This window comes from Macrotis lagotis, chromosome 4 (assembly GCF_037893015.1).
Source record: "Macrotis lagotis isolate mMagLag1 chromosome 4, bilby.v1.9.chrom.fasta, whole genome shotgun sequence".
NCBI lineage: Eukaryota > Metazoa > Chordata > Mammalia > Peramelemorphia > Peramelidae > Macrotis > Macrotis lagotis.
This window is the reverse complement of record NC_133661.1, coordinates 251,934,711-251,962,364: the sequence shown is the minus strand read 5'-3', so window position 1 is coordinate 251,962,364 and position 27,654 is coordinate 251,934,711. Positions and strand designations below refer to the sequence as shown.

Genomic DNA, 27,654 nt, shown 5'->3' with positions numbered 1-27,654 from the left:
GAAATGCAAATTAAAGCTTCTCTGAGATACCACCTCATACCTCTCAGATTGGCCAATATGACCAGGAAGGATAATGATCATTGTTGGAAGGGATGTGGGAAATCTGGGACACTATTACACTGTTGGTGGAGCTGTGAACTCATCCAACCTTTCTGGAGAGCTATTTGGAACTATGCCCAAAGGGCAACAAAAATGTGCATACCCTTTGACCCAGCAATACCACTACTGGGTCTATACCCTGAAGAGATGATAAAAAAGGGTAAAAACATTACTTGTACAAAAATATTTATAGCAGCCCTGTTTGTGGTGGCAAAGAATTGGAAATCAAGTAAATATCATTCACTTGGGGAATGGCTTCTCAAACTGTGGTATATATATGTCATGGAACACTACTGTTCTATTAGAAACCAGGAGGGACGGGATTTCAGGGAAACCTGGAGGGATTTGCATGAACTGATGCTGAGTGAGATGAGCAGAACCAGAAAAACACTGTACACCCTAATAGCAACATGGGAGTGATGTTCAACCTTGAAGGACTTGCTCATTCCATCAGTGCAACAATCGGGAGCAATTTTGGGCTGTCTGCAAAGGAGAGTGCCATCTGTGTCCAGATAAGGAGCTGTGGAGTTTGAACAAAGTCCAAGGACTATTCCCTTTAATTTAGAAAAAAACAGATAGCTTATTGTCTGATCTTGTTACCTCTTAGACTTCTCTTCTTTAAGGATATGATTCCTCTCTCTCATCACACCCAATTTGGATCAAGGTACAATATGGAAACAAAGTAAAGACTGACAGATTGCTTTCCGTGGGGGGTGGGGGCGGGGGGAGGGAAGTAAGATGGGGGCAATTGTAAAACTCAAATAATATCTTTAAGAAAAATTAATTTAAAAAAGAAAATGTAAAAAAAAGAATCCCAAATTCAAATATTTTCTGTAGTAGTAACTCTAGCAATGGACACCACTCCTGATGGTGTAGTCATGGTAATAGTTGACATTTATATAAAGTGTGCCGAATTTCATGACTACATTGTATCATTTGATCTCAAAACTGCCTGAAACACACACAAGTGGCTACTGATTGAATGATTGTGAGGAAAATAATACAAATATCATTATCCTAATTTTATAGCAGCAGAAACTGATACTCAAAAAAAAAGGTCAAGTGACTTGTGCATCATCATATGATAAATATTTTAGTGTTGGAAAAAGAATTTTAATCCAGATCTCTAATCCAAGTCCAGAACTCTCTTGACTATAACACTGATGGGTGACATTTTTAGCATTTTAAAGCCCTCATTTATTTAGTAGAAAGAAGGACAAGAAGTCTAATTATCTAATGAGATTAAGAAGAAATCCAAATTATATAATGAAGTCTGTACAACTACTACTATACTCTGTAACTTTTCCTATTGGATAATGTCTCTTTGCCCCAGGAAGATCCAGGGGAATGGGGGATCTGGGGGAAAAGTCCTCAAGGTTCAAGTCAGAGGTATCAGAAATTAGAAAGAATGCCCAACTTAAAATCCAGTCTCTGACATTTACTTTTCCTTGGAGTCTCTGGGCCTCAGTTTCCTAATTTGTAAAATAAGAAGTTTAGAACAAATATTTTTCTCAAGATTCCTTCTAGGTATGTTGTACATGAACTTCTTACAATGCTTTTCTGTGATTCAGTAGTCAGTAAGCATTTATTAATCACCTTCTCCCAAGTGTTGGGGACAAAAGAAAGTTAAAGGTCATCCTTGCTATCAAGGAACTCCTGGGCAAGACAACATGCAAACAACGCTGTACAAACAAGACACATACAAGATAAATTGGAAGCAATCAACAGAAGTTCAGGGGTGACAAGGAGGTCTCATAGGCAAAATCTCAAATTTCCTTAAACAAATTGTAATGGAACATCATTATACACAAAACCATTGTCCAAAACTGTCTAAACCTAGCATTGTTACATTGAAAAATTAAACAGTGTCTTAAAGATGACAAATCAAATAATCAGTTCCCAATCTATGTGGAATAAAAAAATTCTCAAAACACAGATAATGCCTGAAAGAAGAAATCAAAACCATGTGAAAATGGATGAAGTACATATCTTTCCTATTATCCTGTCTGCTTTTGGATTTGTCCCAAAGATGCTTTCACTGAGTCTACAGAAGATGAGTTTAAACCTGAGTATTTCTAATCAACCACACAAAGCAGCCATTTTATCCTCCTGAATAAAAAATTCCTTGAACAGTAAATGTTAAAACAACAGTAGTAACACCAAGACCTGTCCCAACAGTTTGTATCTGAACTTCTTCAAATGTAACATTAAAAAAAAACAATTGACATCTGCAAACATATTACATGCATTATCTTATAAATATTCATAACCAATATGCATATTGTCTTGCCATTTTTCAGCAGCCTTCAAATATTTATCATATAACTACATGAATGTTCAATCCATCTAGGCAGGTGACTATATCTATTATAGTGTATAAATATATAAAACAGCACAGAAGATATAAATAATTTAATATTCTAAGTCAAAAATATTTACCTTAAATAACAAAAGGCTCTCAAATAAAGTGTCAAACAGTTATATTTATAATTTCTAAAGTTATATAAATTACTAGATGCAGGGCTTGGCTGACTAGTAATGTCATCATAAAATTTGCCCCTCTTAACAAACCAACCATAAAAACCCATAAGTCATTGTGAGAGGAAGGTTGGGACAACTGCCAGTTCTAGTGTTTGGAACTGGTCTTTAACTTAACTATAAAAGCAAAAACAACAGGTGCCAAAAATAAGAACCAAGTAAATAAGGGAAAACTGTTGAAACTGTTCTGCTTCTCACCAACATTTATAAACTCTAGTCTAGAGCCTAATCTAATAAAAGCCTTTAAAATTAAAAATGCTTCTAGGCTACTGTCTCTTTAAGGCAAAAAAAAAAAGCTTCTTGCTAGGATTCTTGTGGGGTTTTTTCTTTCATATTTCTCTTTTAAGAACTTTAGCACCACTTATAACAAATCCAGAGTAAGCAGGTTTTTTTATTTTTAAGAATGATGTTTTAAAGAATGTCTGAACCAAGTGAAGAAGAAACAGTTTAAATTGTTCATAAAGGGAATATATAAATGTGCCTAAATCTATGTATTCCAAGGCAAAGCAACAAACTTTAGGTTCACTTTTTAAAATGGATATAACATTTACATTATATCTGTTTCTCTTAAGGATGAAAAAAGCAAAATGAAGTATCTAGATGAAAAATGATGAAGATGAAGTGATGCACCTAACAGCTATATTTTGCCTGTGGCAAAATCAAGAAAGAGATCCAATCAAGCACTAAAATTACTTTATTTCAAATTATTATCATTATATTTGAAATTCAGCATTTTTCTTGAATGTTTTAGGCCTCTTCGGTAAAAAGGATACTGCAATTATTAAACAAATATTGAACTAAGTTGGTTTACTGCCTCTTTAAATTAAAAAAAAAGTCAGATTCATGATGGGCTATATTATTTGAATATGAAGTTTGTTAACTCAATAATTTAACAAAAATTCCCTAAAAGTCTTTTATATGAAATGCATTCTTCAATGGCCAAGAGAAATAAAAAAAAAAACAAATCATGTCACACCCTCTAGCAATTTATGGCTTAAGAAAAAGAGAATGGGGCAGCTAGGTGATTCAGTGGAAAAGGCATTGGCCCCGGAGTCAGGAGACCTGAGTTCAAATCCTATCTCAGACACTTAATAATTAACTAGCTGTGTAACCTTGGGCAAGTCATTTAACCCCATTGCCCAGCACAGAAAGAGAGAGAGAATGAGAATGAAGGTCAAACATCAACAAATAAACTGGAGAAGGAATTGGCAAACCACTCCAGTATCTTTACCAAAGCAACCCCAAATGGGGCCAGGAAGAGTGAAACATAACTGAAACAACTGAATAACCACAACACTGTGCTCTGACAAAAGTTAACAAACCTATACCCCAAGTTTAGTTTCACAAGGACAGCAGGAATGATGTATGCCTCATCAAAATAATAACAATCCAAATTTATATATAATTTAAAATTATATAAAGTGATTTCATATTTCATCTCATTTGGTATCGAAAAGCTTATAAAATAGGTTCTCTTATAACTACAATTTTAGAAATGGGTTGACTTTGCTAAAGACACAGAACAAGAAAGTATATGAGAACAGATTCAAACAAAGTTGTTTTTTCCTCTAAATCCAACACTCTGGTCTGGTCACTACTTATTCAAAAATCAAGGCGTGGTCAATATCTCAATACAGTACCAATAAATTCCAGGAGAAAATGAAAGAAAATTATATTCAAAATACCTAAACTATTTATGACAATCTACTAAGACACACTCAGAACGTACAAAAAACAAAAATAAATCCTGCATATAATAAACTCTTAAATAGAGATATATTTATGTCAATATAACAAAAATGATAAAACTTTAACAATTAATGGACAGATCTAATGTTATACCAATAAAATTCATTTAGCGGAACAAAGGTTCAGAATCTCAGGGGAAACAATTTTTTTTAAAAGACAGAAAATAAAATGGTCCAATATTACCAGACAAAACTACCTTTTAAGTAACAATCATCAAAACTATTTGGTAACTGAAAAACAGAAAGCCAGATCAGCAGAACCAACTAGACAAATAAATCTCAAAAATAAACAAACACAGTAGTCTAGTGTTCGATAAACCCAATATCACAAAATTCTGAAGGAATTCCTGTTTGAAAAGAACTGGTGGGGAAATGGGGAAATAGGTTTGGCAGAAAATGGATTTAAACAAACATTTTATGTTACATAATATAATAAACTCCAAATAAATTATCTAAATATAAAAGGTCTCTTTTTTAAGAGGACAAAAGAAAATAAGTATCATTTAAGTCTATGAATAGAAGGATTTATGACCTAAAAAGGGAAAGGAAATGACAAAAGACTTGATGCTTGTATGTACAAAGTTTTGTAAATACAAAATCAATGCAACTACAAGTAAGAAGAGAAATTATTGAGTGAAAGAAAAAAATCTTTGTATGACTCTCTGAACAAGGTCAGATATCCAAGATATACAAGAAAGTGACATAAACATATAAGACTAAGGAACATTCTCCAACAACTGATCATAACATTGGAATAAAGAAACATTAAAAAATGAAGATGGGGGCGTCTAAGGTGACATAGTGGATAAAGCACCAGCCCTGGAGTCAGGAGTACCTGGGTTCAAATCCGGTCTCAGACACTTAATAATTACCTAGCTGTGTGGCCTTGGGAAAGCTACTTAACCCTGTTTGCCTTACAAATAACCTAAAAAAAAAAAAAATGAAGACAACCATTTAAAGGCTACAAATTACTAATAAGAGAAAGACAAATGAAAACCACTGGGATTTCATCTCATATCTATCAAATAAGCATCGTTTACAATAGATTTAAATTCCCAGAGCTTAGCATAGTGCCTAGAACACAGTAAGGGCTTAAAAAATCTTTGTTAACTTGATGTTGAAGAAGCATTTCAAGAATTTAGCATGACCTTCTAACAAGCAGAAACTCAAAAGAAAAGTTTACTTCCCCTAATTTGATAATTAATATAATTTATGCATTAATCCTTCACTTCTCTATAATCAAATCAATGAGCATACAGCTCTTTCCAAAAGTGCACAGTGGTGGCAGCTAGGGGGCACAGTGGATAGAGCATTGGCCTTGGAGTCAGGAAGACCTGAGTTCAAATACAGCCTCAGACACTTAATAATTACCTAGCTTTGGAAAAGTCACTTAACCTCCATTGCCTTGCAAAAAATAAAATAAAAAAGTGCATACTGAAAACTTCTTAAGATATGATTCTTGTCCACATCCTCCCATAAATCATCTACCTCTATCACATCGAAAGCCTTTCTAGGATCAATTCAATTTCACAAACATTTCACTAAATAACCTCAAGCTCTTTTGAACATTATAGTGCAGCACTTGGGATGTCCAATTATTAGACCTTTGCTTTCATTATATTTAACAGTTTTCAAACTTTTTAGACCCAGATTTCCTTTATACTCTTAAAAACTGGAAGCCCCTATAAAGTTTTTCTTTCTGTGGGTTATATCTATCAACATTTATCAACACACTTTGAGCACAATCTGTAATAACTATGACTACTTCTCCACATACACTGCCTAGAGAATAAAATACCCTTTATACTATTTCTTGTGTCCAAGACCTTTTTGGTTATTTGCTGAAGTCTTATCTGTCATAAGTATGCCAGTCTACTGTGTATCTGTGATATGTGTGTCTGTGTGTGTAAAAAAATATTTGTTCCAAAATATATAAAAATCTAATTTTTTTTCTGTCCCCAAACAACAAAGAGAAGGGGAATGTAAAGTGTAGCAAAACTAAATCCTCGGGGTGGCTAGGTGGCACAGTGGATAGAGCACCAGCCCTGGAGTCAGGAGTACCTCAGACACTTAATAATTACCTAGTTGTGTGGCCTTGGGCAAGCCACTTAACCCTATTTGCCTTTCAAAAACCTAAAAAAAATGAATGAATGAATAAATAAATAAATCTAACTCAAAGTTGCCCAGACTAGATATCTTATGTGTAAGGAAGTTACACTAGGGGAAAAAAAAATCACATTTATATTCATTTTCACAAAAGAAATATATTTACCTTATTTATTCCTTTATCAATTAGATGATTATTGCTAATAATAATGGTGACAGGTGGCATTTAAATAGTACTTTAACATTTGCAAAGAGCTTTAAATGAATTATTTCACTTGGTCCTCTCAACAACTCTGCAAGATGGGTGCTATTTATTATCCTCATTACAGATGAGAAAAAAAACTGTGGCTGAGAGAAATAAAATTATTTGCTCAGTCACCCAACTAGCAATTTTCTGCAGGAGGATTTCGACTCAGGCCTGCTGAACTCCATGTAAAGGCTTTCAAGTCACTATACCACCTAGACATCTCAAAAAACAAATATGGGACCTTTGAATTTTCAGGAACATTTTGCATAAGCCTTAATAAAGAGAATAACTTTGGAGGGCTTAATGTGTGAAACAGTTGATTATTTGGCATCTGACACTGATGCCTACTTAAGAAGGATGATTTTTCTAAAGGACTATTTGTTTGATGAGACTTTCAAGAGAATAAAACAGTCTTTATTATTCACCAAGTAAAAGCCACAGCATATGTTCAAACCAGAGCACAATTCCGAAACCCATGTTTTTGGGTGACATTGACTATTCCTTTCTTCAAAGACCAGAAAGAGTAGCTGGAGCTACTGCAGTCAGTCCTCTGCTTTTTTTTTTTTGTTATGATGTGATTCCAGACCACAGCAGACTAACCACTGTACTGATGTTGCAGCTGCTGCTTTTTAAGTAGTCTCTTAAACAGCCAACAAAAGCAATGCTATACATACAGTCATTTCCTAACAGTAAATTCTATCTACTGAGAAAATATTTCCTTCATTTACATGTAGCCAAAATGGTCATCAAAATAATTATTTTAAAAGTCTGTTAAGGAAAAATATGCTCAAAATATAAAACCACAAAAAAGTTCTCATAGTGAAAAATATATTCAATTTCTATCTGAGAACCTATGGCAATTATGCTAAAACACAGGACTGTAGTCAACAAACAGCATGGTTTGTTTGGGGTTTTAAAGGTTTTTTTTTAACTTTGATGTATAAAGTGATTTCCCCAGGGCTTCTGTCTGCCCTGGTGAACTTCACTTTCTTATAAAACTAATGCTCCTAAAACTTGCAGGTAAATGGAATTTTCTATCCACCCTTCAGTGTGGATCCTTGTCTTTCAGGACATGAAAATTCTCTCTCAATTTACCTGACTTGGCTCAGGTTTTCTTTTTTTGTATGAGGTCTTCTCAAAGCTCTTTTGAGAAGTTTCTCCTCAATTTAGCACTTCAAAAGATGTATAATTTCATCAGTTTGGGCACATTTCCAATGTAGACTGCAAGCCCTCACATTCTTCACCCAGGCCTAAGCAATGGAAATGGATTACATTCCTCAAGGGTCTCCCACAAAATATGTTCTGTAGTAAACTGATTGAGAAACTTTTCTATCAATTAAATTACTCATTCTTTTACTAATTAACAGTTTCCTGTTCCATACATGGAAGGGTCAAAATTTATTAAATATATAATTTTTACTTTAGCCATCAAATCTGAATTAAATGTATGCTTTGATCAATAATTTGTAAAAGAAAAAGCAGGTGCCAGGAGTCATGGAGCAATTAATCATGTCAAAAGTAGTAAGGCAAAGGAGGAGCAGTTTTAAGCAATCTATTAAAGCAATGTTATACGCCTTGGTGAAAAACACTAGGATACATTCCATGCCTAGAAAAGACTAGAGGGAAAGCAGAGAATTCTGTGTTTCCTTAACTGTAGTCAAATAAGCAAACCAGTTTGATATACAATCCAACAGATATATTTTTCTTTATCCATATGATACAGAGAAAGTTATATTAAGAGTACTGAAATTTTATTTAAAAACCTTGATCAATTCTGAAAATCTCATTAAACTATACAAAATTTTAAAATCAATTACTTCAAGTTCAAATCCAGCCTCAGACCTAGCTGTGTGACCTTGGGCAAGTCACTTAACCCCACTGCCTTGCAAAAAAAATTAGAATTAATTACTTTAGTGCTTCAAGGATCTCAACGCATTGGTGTTGGTAATCTTCAAGAATTACTGTAGCCAAAAAATTGACCACAGTACAAGCAAGCTAGGAGCAAGTTTCTGCTAAGCTTATAGAACAGCAGATATAGAAGTCCTGGACAAACCGTTCCATCTTATCCTTAGGATCATCTTCCACACTGCTGGTAAAATGAATTGACCATGTCTCCCCACTCAACCAATTCCTGTGGTTTCCCACTGCTCCTGGAATCTTCGATTGAGATTGTGAGTCTTTCACAACCTTACTCCAATCTATCTTTCCCGTTTCATGGTACTTTAATCCCTGTTCCACCCTCTATGATCCAACCAAATTCCCCTAGTCAATATGACCTTTGTACCTCCTAAGGCCTGGAATGCACTATATCCTGATGTGAGGAAGAAACTGACTTTCCCCTGAAAAGTAAAATACAGATAGACTTTGAATTTCCAGGGAAACTATAAAAGCTATCAGATGCTCTAAAAACCTAAACCTGAATTTAAAAAATTACCTAAAAATCTTATATACAAAATGAACATAATTTTTTTCCAAGGAAACTACTTCAAATTTCTAATAAAACTGAGGTTTCACTAATCTCCATACAATCTCAGAAAGTTAGGAACACTCAGGTTGAAGAGACTATGAAAATGTAGACACACTGCTCAGTTGGTGGAGCTGTGAAGAAATCCAACTGTTCTAGGTTTCAACTTGGGATAATCCAAGAAAATTAAGTAAACTGCCCATATAATTTTAATATCTAGCAATCTCACTACAGGGAATATACCCTAAATAAGTCAAAGATAATTTTTTTTAATTTAAAGGAAAAAAGATCAAAGATTTGTCAAAATATTCATAGCAGCAATCAAAGTTAGGAAAAAGCTACACGCAAAGGGATATCCACTGGTTTATAAAATAAGAAATCACTGAATATGAGAAATTTAGTGATAAATGGGAGGTGGGAAGATTTGTAGGAACTGATAGAGAAATAAGCAGAAGATAACAATATACATAATGTGTACCACAAAGTAAAATATCAATTAAGATGTTGGACTCTTGATTAACTGAAAAATCCAATAAAGTTCTAAAAAAAGATAAGCAAACCTCCCTCACAGAAGAGAAAAGGTGAGGGGCTATCTTCAAGTTCAGAATTTATATACATTGTCAGGCAAGGTTTTTATTTCAGGTGTATTTGACTTTTTCTTTATCACAAGGAATAATTTCATTTAGAAGGAGTTTGAAAAAGACAAAGACAAAAGCTATCAAAATAATATATTTTCTTTTTAAAATTAAGCTTCAACTTGCATCCTGTTTATGTCCTTTTCTCTAGGAATTTCTTTGATGATAACACTGTGATGATTTACTCTTCCAAGTTTATGCTTCTTCAAGAGTCATCCATCCCACAATAGATAAATGATTAAAAGAAATAAACAAGATAAGGCAGTTCTCAAAGGAAGAACCCTAACCAACCAATATAACAATATTAAAAAAAACACTCCAAATCATTAGAGAAATGCAAATTTAAAAAAATCTACAGTTCCACCTCACCTCCACCAGGTTGGCAGCTGACAAAAAGAGAAAGTAATTGTAGGAGGGAACTAATGGAATGCAATCACATGGTACTGATATTCTAGAAAGTAATTAATATAAAAAAACATCACTAAATAGTCCATACTCTTTAATATATACCACTAATAGAATTCTATCCCAAAGACAAAAAAAAAAAATGAGAGTGGGAAGAAGAGTGACTCACATTTTAAAATATTTTACAGCAGGTCTTTTTGGTGCAGCAAAAAACTGAAAATCTTTTTAACTCTAATTCACCAAACAGAGGACTGGCTAAACAAACACCTAAGCAGAGGTGTAAGATGCAGTTCTGTCTTTTGGTTAAGTGCTTTAACATGCCACCTCACTTGAATGCTCACAATCCTGTGCCATTGGTGATATAGGAACTATCCCATTTCATATATAAAATACCTGAGATAAAGACCAGTTGGTTCAAGGATTAGTAAGTATTGATCCAAACTGGATGAGAGCCCAGATAGGCTAACTACAAATCAACTATACTCTATGATACCAAAACTGCCCATTACATCTCATTTAAATAATCAGCAGACATGTGTAACTGCTCATGTCTCTGGGTCTCAAGGTCTTGGATTACAAGGATTGGAACAATCTGCCCCCCAAACACAGTTTACTTTGGGAAATCTCTTAAGTCTCCAGAGATGTCAGTAAAAGAAACTTATACAAAGCATTCAAGGTAACAATGAATAAAGGGTAACCTTTTTTTTTTAATCTCAGAAAAAATGTATAAGATTTAGCCCATAAACAAATGAAGGAAAAAATACAACCCATAAAGGATAAACAAAATTTCTTTCCTCTTCAGTGATTTCTACTTTCTAGAGACATTCTAAAATCCTCCAACCTTAGCAACATTTGGTTCAGACTCCCCTCTTAGGAAGACCAGACCTTTAGTGAGTCATTCCATGGGGATGCATGCAGTCCTTCAAATTTAAAGCACCATCATATGACTTAGAGTAACCTCAGAAGGGAAACAAATTTAGGATTGCTAGATGTGCAAAACCTCAATATTCCACCAATTCCCTCTTTCTGCTCCCAGAGAAGCGTTGTTCAGTTATGCCGAACTTTTCATGATCCCATTTTAGGTTTTCATGGCAGAGATTTTTGTGTAGTTTGCCATTTCCTTCTCCAACTCATTTTACAGATAAGGAAACTGAGACAAACAAGAATAAGTGACTTGCTCATGATCACTTAGTGGGCACTTTTTAGTAAATATCTTGAGGTCAGATTTCAATTCAGGAAGATGAATCTTCCTGACTCCAGTCCCAACACTGTGCCACCTAGCTGCCCAAAGAAACTTACATAGATTCTCAATCATCATGGATGGAGTCACTTGAAGGGAAAAACACCTAGGATTGTTTAATAGGCAATTCCCTTCAAATCAGACTCGTGCTACCCAGAAAATAACTAACTTATATTAGGGCTGGGGGAGGGATCATCAGGAACAGTCTCACATATAGCAAAAAGGTAGCCTTTAAACTGAGTTTTAAAGGAAAACTAGGGTTACACAAGGAAGAAGTGAGGAAGAATGTTCAGGCAGACAACCAATACAGAGGAACAGAACCAAAAAAAGCATCAGAGCCATAAGAAAGAAGTCTGGCTAGTCCTTAGGAAACATGATGGGGAATAATGTCTAATAAAGCTAAGAGGGTAGGTTGAGTTAACAGTGTCTATCTACCTAATGGTAGAGGAAACAGGGACTCAATGGATATTTTTGAGCAGGGGAGTAATATAGTCAGACCTGAATTTTCAGAAAATCATTGTGCCAGCCTTTTGACAAATGGAAGAGAGGAGAGACTTGAAGCAAGGAAACCAATAATGAGGCTATTGCAAAAAACCAGATGAGAAATGAAGGGCTAAACTACCACGGCAATTGTATAGAAAGAGAGAAGGGAACAGATATGAAAGATGCTGTGACATTAAAAGAAGAGATGACAACAGAAGGAAATATTTGGATAAAGGAGAATGGGAATGACACCAAGACAAAGATGACACGCAAAAAATTTCTGCAGGGGTTTGTGAAGTTTGATAAAAGTGGGGAAATCACAAAAATAAGTGAGTGTAATAGGAAAAAAACTGAGCTCTGCTTTAGTCACATCAAGGTTAAGGCATCTATGGTGCATTCAGTTAGAGATATCCAATACTAGACTCAACACCTTCTGATTCTAAGGTCTTTCCCCTATACAACTCTGCACAATTAATGAATTATTATACTTCCAGCTTCCATTAAACAAAGAATTGCTTAAACCCCAAATATAAAATTTTAGTTTTTTAGTTTTTTAGTTTTTGCAAGGCAATGGGGTTAGGTGGCTTGCCCAAAGCCACCCAGCTAGGTAATTATTAAGTGTCTGAGGCCAGATTTGAACTCAGGTACTCCTGACTCCAGGGCCAGCCAACTAGCTGCCCCTAAAATATAAAATTTTAAAGAAAAAGATACTGTATTTTTTTTAGGTTTTTTTTTGTGAGGCAAATGGGGTTAACTGGCTTGCCCAAGGCCACACAGCGAGGTAATTATTAAGTGTCTGAGGTCAGATTTGAACTCAGGTACTCCTGACTCCAGGGCCACTGCTCTATCTACTGCGCCAACTAGTCACACCCCAACTGTTAAATATTTCTTTTCAATCATTTGCAATTCATCTTTTTCTGTCCCTTTTTGGTGGATTTAAGGGAGAACTAGTGAGTGAGGGTCTGGTCCTGGGAACATGCCCAAAGACTCCAAAGATAGGTAGAAAGCCAACTTCTGGAGTCTGGGAAATGGATGGGGGCCAGGTCCTCACTTTCACCTTCATGATATGCTCAGACAGGGATCCTGTTTCTTGTCTGCTTGGTGCTTAGGACAAAGGTCTTTTCATCAGTTACTGAATCAGAATCAAATATGTAAAACAAAGATCCTAACCAACCAGTCAAATCACTCTTTCTGTTCTCCAGTTTTTATTTTGAGTGAGGAGAATGAATTGCTATAAAGTTCCAGGTGGGAAACATTCTCACTTTTATATTCCCTTCCAGGACAGTAAACACACGGCCATGCTTTTGCTTCTATCCCTGTGTATTTATTCTTTTCTTTGCTTAAGTGACGATTACCTGAGACAGAACAGACTAAGCTCCACAACCTAGTGAAGTGAGAAGAGCAAAAGTCTACAATAGCAGTTGCTAGCAGTTGAAGTCTAGGAAGGAGCACATTCCCAAGGAGCAATCTACAAGAACCAATCTAGCTGTGGTGTCTGACAACAGCCCAGCATGGCAGCAAGGGAGCAACCCCTTTAAATTTAAGCCCGCTCTCTCCAGGTCCCTTTATGTTTAAGTCACTCTCCTCAGGGACCAAGGTGATAGAGGGGAGTGTGGAGAGGCTTTCTGTATCATGATTGTTCACTCAGTAAATATCCTTTCGAAGAAGTCAAATGATATTAACTGATAAATGATATTAAAGAGCTACTGAGTCAACCATGATATAGGAGGAAATACTAACTGATAACTGATATTGGGGAAAACTCCCTGAAATGGGGGGTGAAATTAATGATGGAAAGATTATCTCATCCAAAGAAATGCTTCTCTAAATCCAACAGCAGTATCCCTAAAACTCTGAGGACCTGCCAGTACAAGTAGGAGTTAAGAGATTAAGTCCAGGGGTGGCTAGGTGGTGCAGTGGATAAAGCACCGGCCCTGGAGTCAGGAGTACCTGGGTTCAAATCTGGTCTCAGACACTTAATAATTACCTAGCTGTGTGGCCCCTTGGGCAAGCCACTTAACCCCATTGCCTTGCAAAAATCTTTAAAAAAAAAAAAAAAAAAAAGAGAGATTAAGTCCAGAGTTTCTATGAGGCTGTAGTCTCTTTTACATAAAGAATTCGAACATATTTGTTTGTTTTTAAGAGCTCATGGAGGACAAGAACTTTATTTTATCTTTTTTTTTTTTACCCGCAGTGCAGTGCTTGACACAGGGTAAGCACTTAGAAAATCCTCACTGACTGACAATCAACAAAAGGATTACAGAATGGCTAAGGAAAGAGAGAAACTGTTAGATCTGAATTAAAAATAACTTTGTCACTAAATGCTCTGTAACTGAAGCTAGACTAACAAGTGGATCCCTTGCTAAGAATCTCTAGTTTCATGACTGCAGAGAACTCCCTCCAGCCATCTCCTTAGCAGATGAGTCCAGGGAGATCTCTGAAGCACACACAAGGTGGCTCACTGGTCCAGGTTCACACAGCTATAGAGGTCTGAGGCTGGATCTAAATCTTCCTGACTCTGATTCCAGCACTTTATAACTTAGGCCACACATAATACTTCTTTTTAAAGTAAACTAGTTATGAAAAGTAAATATTAGCAGAGACTAAAAGCACCACAATTCCGATGCTCGAATAATCCCCCAGCTCTGACCCAGATTGGTTGGAAAGTGAATATGTCCAGGTAAATATATTTGGCAATTATATGAATACATGATAGGACTTGAAAGCAAAGACCAAAAATTTGTCATCTCAGAAAAAAAAAAGTTAATTGCCCAAATACCTCCCAAAAGACACAAAGGTAATAAAAAATGAATTAAATTAGCAGTTCACAAGATCACTGAATTAGAGCTAAAAGGAAAATAAAATAATACATCAAGTCCACCTACCTCATTTTACAAAGGAGAAAATTGAGGCAAAGAAAGGTTAAAATATGTCCACAGAATAAATCTAATTAATCCTTCCCTGAGGTAGGATGTGCAAATGGATCTTTGTAAATCCAGTACTCTATCCACCATTCAATGATGCCTGACAACCACTCAGAATTATTAGCTACTCATCCTTAATAAAGGATTCTCTGAAATACTCATTTCTGTACAGCTGTTTATCCAAGGTTTAGAATAACTACTAAGACATTGTTATTTTAGCTTATCTCAAAACATGTAGTTTTGGTTAAATATTCAAAATGAATTTATACTTTTATGTATTTCCTTCCAATTAAACTTTTTTGTATCTTTTTTTTAAGCTTTTGCAAGGCAAACGGGGTTGAGTGGCTTGTCCAAGGCCACACAGCTAGGTAATTATTAAGTGTCTGAGGCTGGATTTGAACTCTGGTATTCCTGACTCCAGGGCCGGTGCTCTATCCACTGTGCCACCTAGCTGCCCCCCAACTGAACTTTAAAGCAAAATAAATATTGGCTATATAGATATAGATATAGAGAAAACACTAACATTTCTTGAGCATTTGCTCTTGGGCAAGCAATGTGCTAAGCACTTCACAATTGCTTTTATTTGATCCTCACAACAACCCTGGAGAGATAGGTGCTACTATTCCCCATCTAACAAATGAGATACCTTATGTCAATATTACAGAGTAGTATAGTGTAGTGTTTCAGGCCAAATTTGAACTAAGGTCTTCCCAATTCCAGGTCTCTCTACCATATATTTATTTGTGTTGTCCTAAAAAGCTAAAAATTAACCTGATGGGAATTATAAAGTCTGAACTTGTTACTAGCCTATAAAAAGTGGTTGCTAACCCTAAAATCATTTTCTAAACATTTAGTCACAAAGACAGAATCACAAAACCATTGATAACACCAAATATGAAGGGAAAACTTGCAGTCATGTGGTCAGTGACAGGGATCAGATGGAAGCAGCAGAACAAATGGCAACAGGGAGGCAGCAGGAAAACAACATAGAAGTTAAATACCTCTCTCTGCTTTTATGCCAGTGAGGACAGATGTTTAAAAGGAGCTAAATATCTGGCTTTTAAAGCACTATCAAAGTTCCACTCAGGTTTTGTTTAAATGAGATTTGATTAACTCCAAACTAGCCTGGTCTCATGTGCTTGCATCTTAGCAATACAATTCAAGGTTACAACTCCATTTTTATTATTTTTGCAACATTATATCACTTTTTAAAGAAAGAAGAGACTAAAGTATCCCTGGCTACTCTACTGATTTTTACAAGTCCACAAGAAGAATCAAAGGATAAGAAAATAGGCTCTAAACACAAAACATAAAGTCTATTCACATAATAAGCATCAAAACTTTTCTTACGTTAGCCATTTTTATGTAACTTTAACATGTACTTTTCTGTGTTAAAGAGAGTGAACTGATTAAATGTTCCTCTTGATGAGAGGCAATAGTATGGGGAAATGAATACCTTAGAGGCAGGTCTCAGAAGACCTGAGTTCAAGTTCTGCCTTGGAGACATAATAACTGGGACTCTGGGGAAGGCATTTAATTTAACCTCTCAAAACTCTAGAGGGTAACAAACTTTTTCTGCAAAGGGTCAGATAGTAAAGATTTTCGGTTTTGTAGACCAAGAGAAAAATTGAGGACATTATATACTTATATAATAAAAGGGAAAACAAATTTTCACAAATTTTTATTTACAAATTTTAAAATACAATAATAATTGAATAACTTGGTATACAGATCTACTAATAAGAATGGAATTCTTTCTTTGGGGATAACATTATGCTAAATAGGTTTCAAAGTTATTTTTTCCTAACATCAAAATTGATTGCAAATCTTCACCTGTTAATCACTCAAAAACAATTAAGCTTCTATGCCAGGCATTGTACTAAGCAATGAGGGTACCAATCTGTAATGAGATTTTATGCATTTCATGTTTGAAAATCTTCTTTTACACATATAAGTACTGCCAAATACTGTTATCAATCTTTACAAGCCCATAATTTTAATAAAGTATACTCAATATTTGGAAGGCATTATATAGTTCCATTAGATTCATCTCTTGATATCTTCCTCTTAGCATTTTATTTCATTGCAGAATAATCATTTCCATTTGAAGTTTAGTAGGAAGCTCATCAATTGCACAGTTAATTGGATTTAGAAATATGGACATTTCTTTTGTACTTATATCAAGTTTTGAAAAGTTACTGTTAGAACTGTAGCTTGAGTTCAGAAAATATATCCTCTGCATATTTATGTAAGAAAAGAGATCTCAGGGCAGCTAGATGGCACAGTGGATAGAGCACCGGCCCTGGAGTCAGGAGGATCTGAGTTCAAATACAGCCTCAGATACTTTACAATTACCTACCTGTGTGGCCTTGGGCAAGTCACTTAAACCCATTGCCTTGCTTAAAAGCAGAGAGAGAGAGAGAGAGAGAGAGAAGAAGAAGAGATCTCATTTCTTGTTATAACTTTTGATAGCACAGGAAAGTATAAGAAACTTGATATTACCTGTATTTCAAACAATCTAAGTTGTCATGCAACTGATGTGGTCACTGCAAAAGATTCACACATAAGTACTGTTTTGCCTTGTAATCTTTAGGTTGAATTCTTCAAGAACCATTATCAAATCTGTAGTAAAAGCTATTTTCCAAAGTCATTCTGTGTTCAATAATAGTAACTGAGGATGGTTTAAATTAATCTTGATCCTTAGTTTAAATAAAAGAAACTCATGTAACTTTCTTTTCTTGTTTTGATACAATAGGTATGCATTGGTAATAAAAAATAAATAAAATATTAAGCTATGGTGATATGCATGACATTGGAAATGCTGTTAAGTTAAAGTGATATCACTAATTTGAATTTTACTAAGCAGTAGTGGAAAGGATGAAAGCACCACAAACTGTCTCTATCCCAACAACTCAATACTAATTGTGGCTCAAAAGCAGTCACAGCTAGCACATATAAATAAGTATGGCTATGTTCCAATAAAACTTTACTTATGGGGGTGGGTAGGTGGCATAGTGGATAAAGCATCAGCCCTGGAGTCAGGAGTACCTGGGTTCAAATCTAGTCTCAGACACTTAATAATTACCTAGCTGTGTGGCCTCGGCAAGCCACTTAACCTCGTTTGCCTTGCAAAAAAAAAAAAAAACACTTTACTTATGGACACTAAAATTTTAATTTCATAAATTTTCTTGTCACAAATACTGTGAATCCACAAATAGCTCATGGATCACTAAAAAACATGCTATAAGTCACAACTGGTCCATGTGCCACAATCTGCTGACCTCTGCTATAGGCAACTCTCTAATGAATCTAAGTTAAAGATTTTAATCTGCATTGACAAAGTAAAGCTCCTCACTGGGGGCTCTCTTTACCAGAGAACACCTAAATCCTATTTATCTCCTGTAGCCATGCTTTATCATAAAGGCAATAGGGAACTACTTCAAAAGAGCCAAAACATTGTTAGAGCTATGCATTTCAAAGATTTCTTTAGAGTCATATATGTAGGAATGATTGGAAAATATAGAGCCTCGAATAAGGAAACTAATTAGGATTCTACTATAAGATGATAAAGGCCAGAATTAAGGCAATTGAGGTGTTAGGTCGAAAGAAGGTGCCATGAGACATCTGTTTTGTAGGCAGAACAAGATATAACAACTGGATGTTGGGGGTGAAAGGAAGAAACAAAAAAATCAAGAATAAATACAAAGTTACAGAGTGACTTGGAAAATACTGTCACACTCCAAAGTAATAGAGAAATTTAGAGGACAGGTGAATTCGAGGTTAGGAGGCAAAATATATTTAGTTTAAAGTATCTATAAGAGATTCAGGTGGAGATGTATGGCTAGAGTTTAGATGAAGAATAGGATTAGACATACAGAAAGAATTGTAAATCACATGTGCAAGAATTATAACTGAACCTATGGAAATGGGAAAGACAGATAATGATCTAGGAAAGGAGAATGAAAAGGACAATAGAAGAGCCAGTATAGAACAATATTACAAGTCAAGGGAAGAATAAATACCTAAGACACAGAGATAGTGGATAGTAACACAGTAGAAGAGGAAGAGAACCAAGAAAAGAACATTGGATTTAGAAGTTAATGATAGTATGATAAATTTAGAGTTAAAAGCATTCTCAGAGGTCCAACCCTTTCATTTAATATTTGAGGAATTAAGGTCCTATACTGTCAAGAGATTGACACAATGTCACCCAAGATTCAAACAGGGTTCTCTGACTTCCAGTTCAGTACTCTGTCCCCTTCATGCTCCCTCAAAGTTCAAAGACCTCCACTTTCCCAATACTAATTGTTCCTTTACCCCACTTCTCATACCCATGATCTTTTTGCTACCCCTATGGTTACCCCCAACTTAGGTCTTCATCCCCTCTGCCTGATCTATTACAGTAACTTTCCTAATGAGTTTCCCGGCCTCAAGTCTTTCCCCATTCCTTCTCCAGTCACAGCACCACTACTAGAGTAATAGTAGAAAAGCATAAGTCTGATCATGTTAACAAGAAATGGAATCATTTGTAATCTTTCAGAAAGCAGTTTCAATAAAGTTGGAAGGAGAAATCAGATTACAAAAGAAATTAAGAAAACAGTGTAAGATGCTAATCAACTCTATAAAGGAATTTGTTAGGAAAATGTAGAAAGGTAGAAGATGATTATTTAAGGGGATCAAGATGGGAAAACACCTGGGAATTTTGAAGATACAGTAGTGAGGAAAGAATGATCAGATAAGGAGATAAAGATGAGATGGAGTACCTAATTAAAGGAGAAAGCTCCTCTAAGAAACAAAAAAGAATTGGACCATACCCATGCAAAGATTAGGAAATAATTAAAGAAGAAAAAAATTTAAAAGGTGGAGATGTAAGAGGACACCATTCCAAGCTCCAAAGTCAGCACACTTATCAAATTAAAATCAGGTGAGGGTAATAACTGTTACTGTTTAGTAGTTTTCAATATCTGATTCTCTGTGACTCTATTTGGAGATTTCTTAGCAAAATACAGGAGTGGCTTGCCATTTTCCTTCTTCATTTATGAAGAAACTGAGGCAAACAGAGTTAAATGACTTGCCTGGATCACAGAGCTAGTAAGTATCTGAAGTTGGATTTGACCTCAGATCTACCTGACTCTAGGTCCAGTAATACTACTGTACCACCTAGCTGTCCAGTGATAATTGGGTTCATGTTATCTAAACCTAGCTAGGCCATCACAGCTAGAAGGCAACCACTTAATTCATTTCTTTAATTTAACATCTTTCCTTTACCCAGCTGGTAAGTGTCTGAGGCTGGATATGAAATCAGGAAGATGAGTCTTCCTGGCTTCCAGGTCCAATACTATCCACTGTGCCACCTAGCTGCCCCAATCCTTTGATACTACAAAAAAAGAGGTGCTATAAAATTTTTGTACATGTGGAATTTTTACCCCTTTTCACAAGCTCTTCCAGGTATAGACCCAGTAGTGGTATTGCTTGTCAAAGGGTATGCACAATTTTATTGCCCTTTGGAAGCATTCCAAATCACTCTCCAGAAAATTTGGATCAGTTCACAGCTCCACCAACAATGTATTAGTGCCCCAGATTTCACACACCATCTCCAACATTGATCATTTTCCATTCTAGTCATATTGGCCAATCTGAGAGGTGTGAGGTGGTACTTCAGAGATGTTTTAATTTGTATTTCTTTAATCAATAATGATGAAGAGTGATTTTTCAAATGACTATAGATAACTTTAATTTCCTTTCCAGTCTTTGACAATTTATCAGCTGGAGAATAACTTGGATAAACTACTTAATTTTTAAAATGGGGAGATGATGCTTGTCCCCACTGAACTCTCAACATCTTCCACTGTCTCCAGAGTCATCTCCAATAGGTCCAACACTTTATCCACTATGCTACCTGTTGGCTTCAGAGGAGAAAGTGAGGCTGGTGACTTGGAACAGTCCTCCCTCCCTTAAATCCAATTAATTTGCATGGCATGGCATCATCTCTCTGATGTCGGTCCTCTGAGAAAAGAACAGCAACAGAAATTTTTACTTTTGTCATCATCCCACAAAAAAAAAGATATTCCAAACTTATTCCATTTTCTTAAATTCCCTAACTTGTCCAACAGCCCTAACATTCAAATGACAATCTCATATCCTACTCTTAAAAAAATAAGGGGGAGGGGGCAGCTAGGTGACGCAGTGAATAGAGCACTGGCCCTGGAGTCAGAAGTACCTGAGTTCAAATCCGGGCTCAGACACTTAATAATTACCTAACTGTGTGGTCTTGGGCAAGCCACTTAACCCCATTTTCCTTGGGAAAAAAAAATAAGAGGGAAGCCCATAGTTTCCTTTATACACATCCCCTCCCTTCTCAATGCAGAGATGGCATTTATCTTTGCTAATAATAACCCCTGCAACTATGTCACAGTGTAGTGAACAGAAGCTGGAACCATCTACCTGAGTTAAAATCCCAACTTAGCTGTATGACCCTGTATAAATCACCTGTCCCAACGGGACAGGTGTACAATAGGCTTACTAACAGAAGCAATTTTACAAGGTAAGTTGTATCAAATCAGATGTTTGCAAAGTTCACAATATTTCCTCTAGCCTGGGGCCCAACTTTCTTTCTCTTTCCCTGATATAAACATGCTGAGAGTTCTCTCATCCTAAAAATAAACCTTCCCACATTTCCATAGCCCATCACAGACTACTAACATCTTCCTCTCTTACCCTCACCGCCAAACTTCTAGACAGGATAATACACCATGCACTTGTTAGTCAACTTCTAATTTTCCTTTCTGCCCTACCAACCAGCTGCCTCCAAGGTCATCAATGAACCCCATCATCAACCCAATAGTCTTTTCCAGTCTTCATTCTCCTTAACCTTACCATAACATTTGACACTGCTAACTATTCTAAATATTCTCTCCTCCCTGTGTCTTGTTGACACTACACTCAGCTGTTTCCTTCTTTCTCCTTCCCATCCTCTAAATCCTGTCATTCTAGAAACTATTAGATCTGAGGACTAGCCTCTCTACTTCGATCATAAACTCTATAGAGTGTACTCCCTGATTGATATCTACAGCCTCACATTTCAGAATATGAGATGTCCAAAACTAAATTTATAGTGTTTCCCAAAAAAACCTGTCTATTCCAACTTGCCTATTTCCAAGTCACCCAGGTTCAAAATCTCAGTCACATACAACACCCATCTGGTCAAAGTGATTATACCCTAAAATCTCTTCCATTCATCCCCACCCCCCTTCCAACTTCTCTTGCTTTGATACATCACTTATCCCCTAGGCTACTGAAATAAGCTCCTAATAGGTTTCTTTGGCTTTAACCCTGCCTGCAGAGTAATCTTTCTAGTGCACAATTCTTTTCATGTTATTACTAGAAAGAGTAGGGAGCCTTTGAAGCTTGGGCAGAGTAATAAATCCCTAGTCACCACAATCTGAGTTAAATCTTTCTAGCTTTATCTCAGACCGCCACACCAAACCAGTCAAACTGGATCACCAGTAATTTCTAAAATTTGTCCTACCCTCTTCAACATCTTGAATCTCTCATAATACTTGCTTTCCAATGAATTTTAAAAGATTAAGAATAGTGATAGGTTTAAAAGAGAAACCAGGGTGGCTAGGTGGCATAGTGGATAAAGCACCGGCCCTGGAGTCGGGAGTACCTGGGTTCGGCCCTGGAGTCAGGAGTACCTGGGTTCGGCCCTGGAGTCAGGAGTACCTGGGTTCAAATCCAGTCTCAGACACTTAATAATTACCTAGCTGTGTGGCCTTGGGCAAGCCACTTAACACCGTTTGCCTTGCAAAAAAAAAAAAACCTAAAAGAGAAACCACCACTACCACCACTATCACCACCACCACTATCACCACCACCACCATCACCTGGATAAAGAAATTGAGGCTCAGAGAAGTCAGACATCTAGCTAATAAATATGAAAAAGTGAAATTTGATTGTACTTACTACTAGATTATAAGTTCCTTAAGAGCAGGTTCCTCTGAATTTGCCTCTTCTGAATTTCCCAGTTTCTGTTCAAGGCACCATCATTCTTTTAATCACCCTGGTTTGAAGCCTCAGAGTCCTCACTCCATAGATCCAATCAGTGGCCAAGTCTTATCAATTCTTCAGCTATCCTACTTTGCAAACCCATGATCTTTTTGCTATACCCATAGCCACCCCCAACTCAGATGTTCCTCTTGCCTGAACTATTGTAGCTTTCCTAATAAGTCTCCATACTTCAAGTCTTTCCCTACTCCAATTTCTCCACTCTACAAAGCAACTAGAATAATATTAGTAAAGCACAGATCTGATCATGTTGTAGACTCCAGTGGTTTTCTTTTACCTCTAGTAGCAAGTAAAAACTCCTGTTTGGTATTTAGAGACTTTAATGAACTGGTTCCACCCTATCTTTCCAAGCTTATACAAAACTCCCTTTTATGTCCTTTATGGTTCAGTCAAACTGGACTTCTTGCTAGTATTCACATTCAGCTTTTCTACTTCCCATCACCATGATTTTGCAGAAGTTGTACCTCAAGTCTAGAATATACTCCCTTCTCATTTCTTCCCCTTAGACTACCTAGGTACCCTCAAAATTAAAAACTCAATAGTGAAACATCACCTCCTTCCTCTAGGAACTTTTTTCCTAACCCCCCCTTTCTAACTACGAGTGCTTACCCCAAAATTACTGTGTATGTAATTATAAACATGCATATATACATATATATGTATACACACATGTGCAGATATATTTATATTTATATACATATATTTATATACATAGGTACATACATGGATATCTATTGGGTAAGTTTCATTTATGTATTGTGTACTACTGATACCCAACACAATTTCTGGAACATAAAGCTTGTCTATTAACTCTGTATCTGTGTCTAGGCTAGGCTATTGACAGACCATAGAGATGTCCATCTGAATAAACATCCTAGAAAGACAGTGAAATGGATAATCTCTTGTTTGTGGACACTTGGGAATCAAAAAGCCTTGTCTTGTCTCAGACTCTTACTGACACTGTGAGCTAGGACAAATTACTTAACCTTGCAGAATCTCAGGTTTCCCAATCTGTAAAACAGCATCCACCCTAATACTGTTGTAAAGGACAAATGAAATAATGTATATAAAGTCTGCAAACCTTAATTAAAGGACAATACAAATGTCAACTATTACTATTACCAGATGACACAATTTGATAGATACAATAATGAAAATTACAATCAAGGCATTAAAGAGGCAGGCATAAATTTAACAACAGGGATCACAAGAGTTACACATACAAAAAAAAAGCTTTCCTATGGATGTTAAGGCTCTCTAAATTAATCAGTAGACAATAGGCTCTCTAAATTAATCAGTAGACAATAGGCTCTCAATGATGCACAATAATATTCAAGAAAAACTGGTGTAGTTCAGAAAAACAAAAACACTATGGTTTCTGAATGTGGAGTAAAGCATACTATTTCCACTTTTTATGTTTTTTTCCTTTCTTTCTCATGATTTTTCCCCTTAGTTCTAATTCCTCTTTCGCAACATGACTAATATGGAAATATGTTATACATGATAATGCATAAACAACTTATACCAGATTGTTTGTTGCCACAAGGAGGTAGAAAGGGAAGGGAGAGTAGTTGAAAATGTGGAATTCATAAACTTGTAAATGGATTATGTTGAAAACTACTTACTTTTGGATGTAACTGGAATAAAATAAAATAAAGTGCAAAAACCCAGAAAAACTGGTGAAGTAATCTAAATCATAAAAATCACATTGGAATAAAATGTGCATTGCTCACACTAAGAGTGAAGCCAATGAAACTGATTCATCAAAATAAATATCATGGACAAGTACAGCAGTTCGGCAGTGAATGTAGATTGATATTGACAAAATGAGACTTAATTAAAATTGTAAAACTGTATGGCATTTCCAATAATCTCCAAGTGCTGACTCCTGCAAAATTCCTCTTCTTTAATACCAACATTCTCCTCGCATTTCTCTCTAGCTGTGAATCACAGAGTATTACAAATTCTAAATAATCAAAATTACAAATGATACAAAAAAACAATAAAATATACATAGAAGTAATAAGGCTGCAGCAATGATGACTTTTACTGAAGATTAGAAAAGGAATTGTGCCTATAATGTTGTGTGAAAGATAAAAGCAACTTAACAGCCCAATGGATATATTGGTATCACAAAGATAGCTATCAACTGAACCTTAGGTCCCTCATCTGCAACATACCTATTACTACTTGTACTACCTAGCTCAATAGTCAGTCAAAAAGAAAATATTCTGTAAACATAAAAGAACAAACATTACCACTAGTGCTCAGGACAAGAAGGCATGAAGGATCTTTGGTCAGCAATTAGAACACCCACACCAATGAAAACAGAGATATACCAAAATTGAAAGAGAAATTTTCTGTTGAGGAGGTATACTCAAGCAATCTAACAACCAAACTTTTAAACTTTTGACAGTTCAACAGGATTTATCATACTCAATGCTGTGTTAATTATAACAGGACTTAAAAAGCTGCTATTGATATGTGGCTATACAACATTAGCATACATAAAATAGTACCATTATAAGATTTTTTATAACTGTTTAATTGTGTACTTGAGCCTACAAACTTTTTAAGCTCTACAGGACTTGAGGAAGAAAAATGGGGAGGGGGTGAGAGGAGAAGGGAGAATCAATAATTGCTAGTGTAGTCCAGGAAGACTTTAACGAGATAAATCTTAAGCTATCCCTTTTAGTCTAAGGTAGACTTTGGTAAGACAGAAGTATGAAAGGGTATTTTAAATGAAGCAAAATATAATCAAAGAGACAGAAATTAGTATAGTTTCATGTTCAGTGGTCAATGAAAAGATTGATTTGACCACAATGTAAGTGATGGCTAAGGTTCCATAGAAATTGTGGGGCCATATCAAGAAGTGGGAAGGGGCAGAGGGGGAAGCAAAGTGTAGGAGATAAGCCTTAAAAGTTCAGTAGAACTGCATCTGTCTCACAGAAGTTTGGAAAGATAACACCATTCCTCGTTTTTACAAACCATTTATGTAATAATGAAATTACTTGTTATTTGCATGTTTTTTATATTATATATTAGATGAAAGGCAATATAGCATAGTGGTAGGGCACCAGACTATATTAAATTCCTTAACGTCCTATAATTAAAACTCTTTTTTTTTGGTATCTCAAAGTTGTTTTAATTTGCATTTCTCTAATTAATATTTATATAGAGCACTTTTTCATGACTATATTCTTTTTCTGTAAAATGAGAGTTGTAAAATAGTTAAATTGGTGCCCTCTGCAATCCCTTTCTTTTTTTTAAATTTATTTTTATTCTCATTTTGTACAAATGTTTTTTTACATTAATAAAATATTCTTGTTTACAAATAAACAAAATACCACTCCCTCCATGAATATTGATAGACTTGCTTGGGCGAAAAAAGTAAAGGGGAGAAAAAAAAATTAAAATAAAAAAATAATAGTAATAATTGTAGGTATCTCCCTGAGTTCCATTCTTTGTCTGAAGGATTTGTTCTCCTCAGAGAGTTTTCGTATCTCTTTTTCCATCTGGCCAATTTTGCTTTTTAAAGCATTCTTCTCCTCAATAACTTTTTGAACTGTTTTATCCATTTGACCTAAGCTGGTTTTTAGCATGCTATTTTCTTCAGCATTTTTCTGGATTTCCTTGACTAAGCTGCTCATTTCATTTTCATATTTTTCCTGCATCTCTCTCCTTTCTTTTCCCAGTTTTTCTTCCAACTCCCTCATTTGATTTTTGAAGTCTTTTTTGAGCTCTGTCATAGCCTGAGCCCAATTTCTGTTTTTCTTGGAGTCTTTAGATGCAGGAGCTTGTGCTTCCTCATCTTCAGACTGAGTATTTTGACCCTTCTTGGGCTCACAGGCAAAATATTTCTCAATAGTCTTCCTCTTATTTCTCTGCTTGCTCATTTTCCCAGCCTGGGCCTGGTTTTGGGGCGCTTTCCGAGCTTTTGGGACACTCCCACAAGGGTCTCAGTGTGTGAGGCTCTGTCCTCCCTCCTGGTCTGTGAATGACCATAAGCGCCCTCTGCCACGGGGCCGAGGTGGGGGGGGGGGGGGCCTGTTGTTCTATGGGGGGGGCCTAGACTGGGATCAGGATCTGAATGTGCTCAGAGCCCCAGAGTCCTGTTCCAGGGGTAGAGGACAGAGCTCTGCAGTCTCTCTTCACTCCCCTCCCTCAGCTCAATGGGCTCATGCCCTGGGGGCTCCTGCTTACCAGCTCCGCCAGCTTCTGTTTCCGGCTCTGGGATGCAGAAAGACCAAGCTGCTGGCTGTGTGCCCTGAGGGCTGGGCTCCACGTGCTTGCTCTGGCAGAGGTCCCCCGCTGTTCCCCCATTTTGTGCCCAGTGCTCCCCGGGGTGCAGCTCAGGAGACTCCCCCGCTGCTGTGAGCTGGGGCTCCCAGCGCCCTGGGGCTACCTCCGGGAGGCTGAAGTTCTTTCGCTCTGACGGGCCACCCCTCCGGTGGGCTGCCCCTCCGACTCGGGGAGCAATTTTCCAGGTACCTTGAGTAGGAGAACTGCCTCACTGGCTCCCTTTGTGGGTTGTCTCTCGAAAGTTTAGTTAGAGTCCTTAGCTTATGAGTTTTATCCTAATTAAAACTCTTAAATGCATATTTAACAATGAAACTAAAGAAAATAGGTGACATAGTGTACAAACTGCTGGACTTGGAAGTCAGGAAAATTGTCTTCAAATATTGCCTTAAATCCTTA

At 36.3% G+C, this 27,654-nt stretch overlaps 1 protein-coding gene across 8 annotated transcripts in view; it reads right to left on the bottom strand.

The window, feature by feature from the left end:
• The window catches only part of NUMB (NUMB endocytic adaptor protein), a 202,942-nt gene that overhangs the window by 132,314 nt on the left and 42,974 nt on the right, over window positions 1-27,654 (bottom strand). Inside the window, exon 2 of one of the 8 annotated variants that reach the window (XM_074235772.1) lies at window positions 20,789-20,895. The exons of the other annotated variants lie outside the window; for them this stretch is intronic. The gene's annotated coding sequence lies outside the window, so the exon portion shown is untranslated. The remainder of the gene's footprint in view (window positions 1-20,788; window positions 20,896-27,654) is intronic. 8 annotated transcript variants of the gene reach the window in all.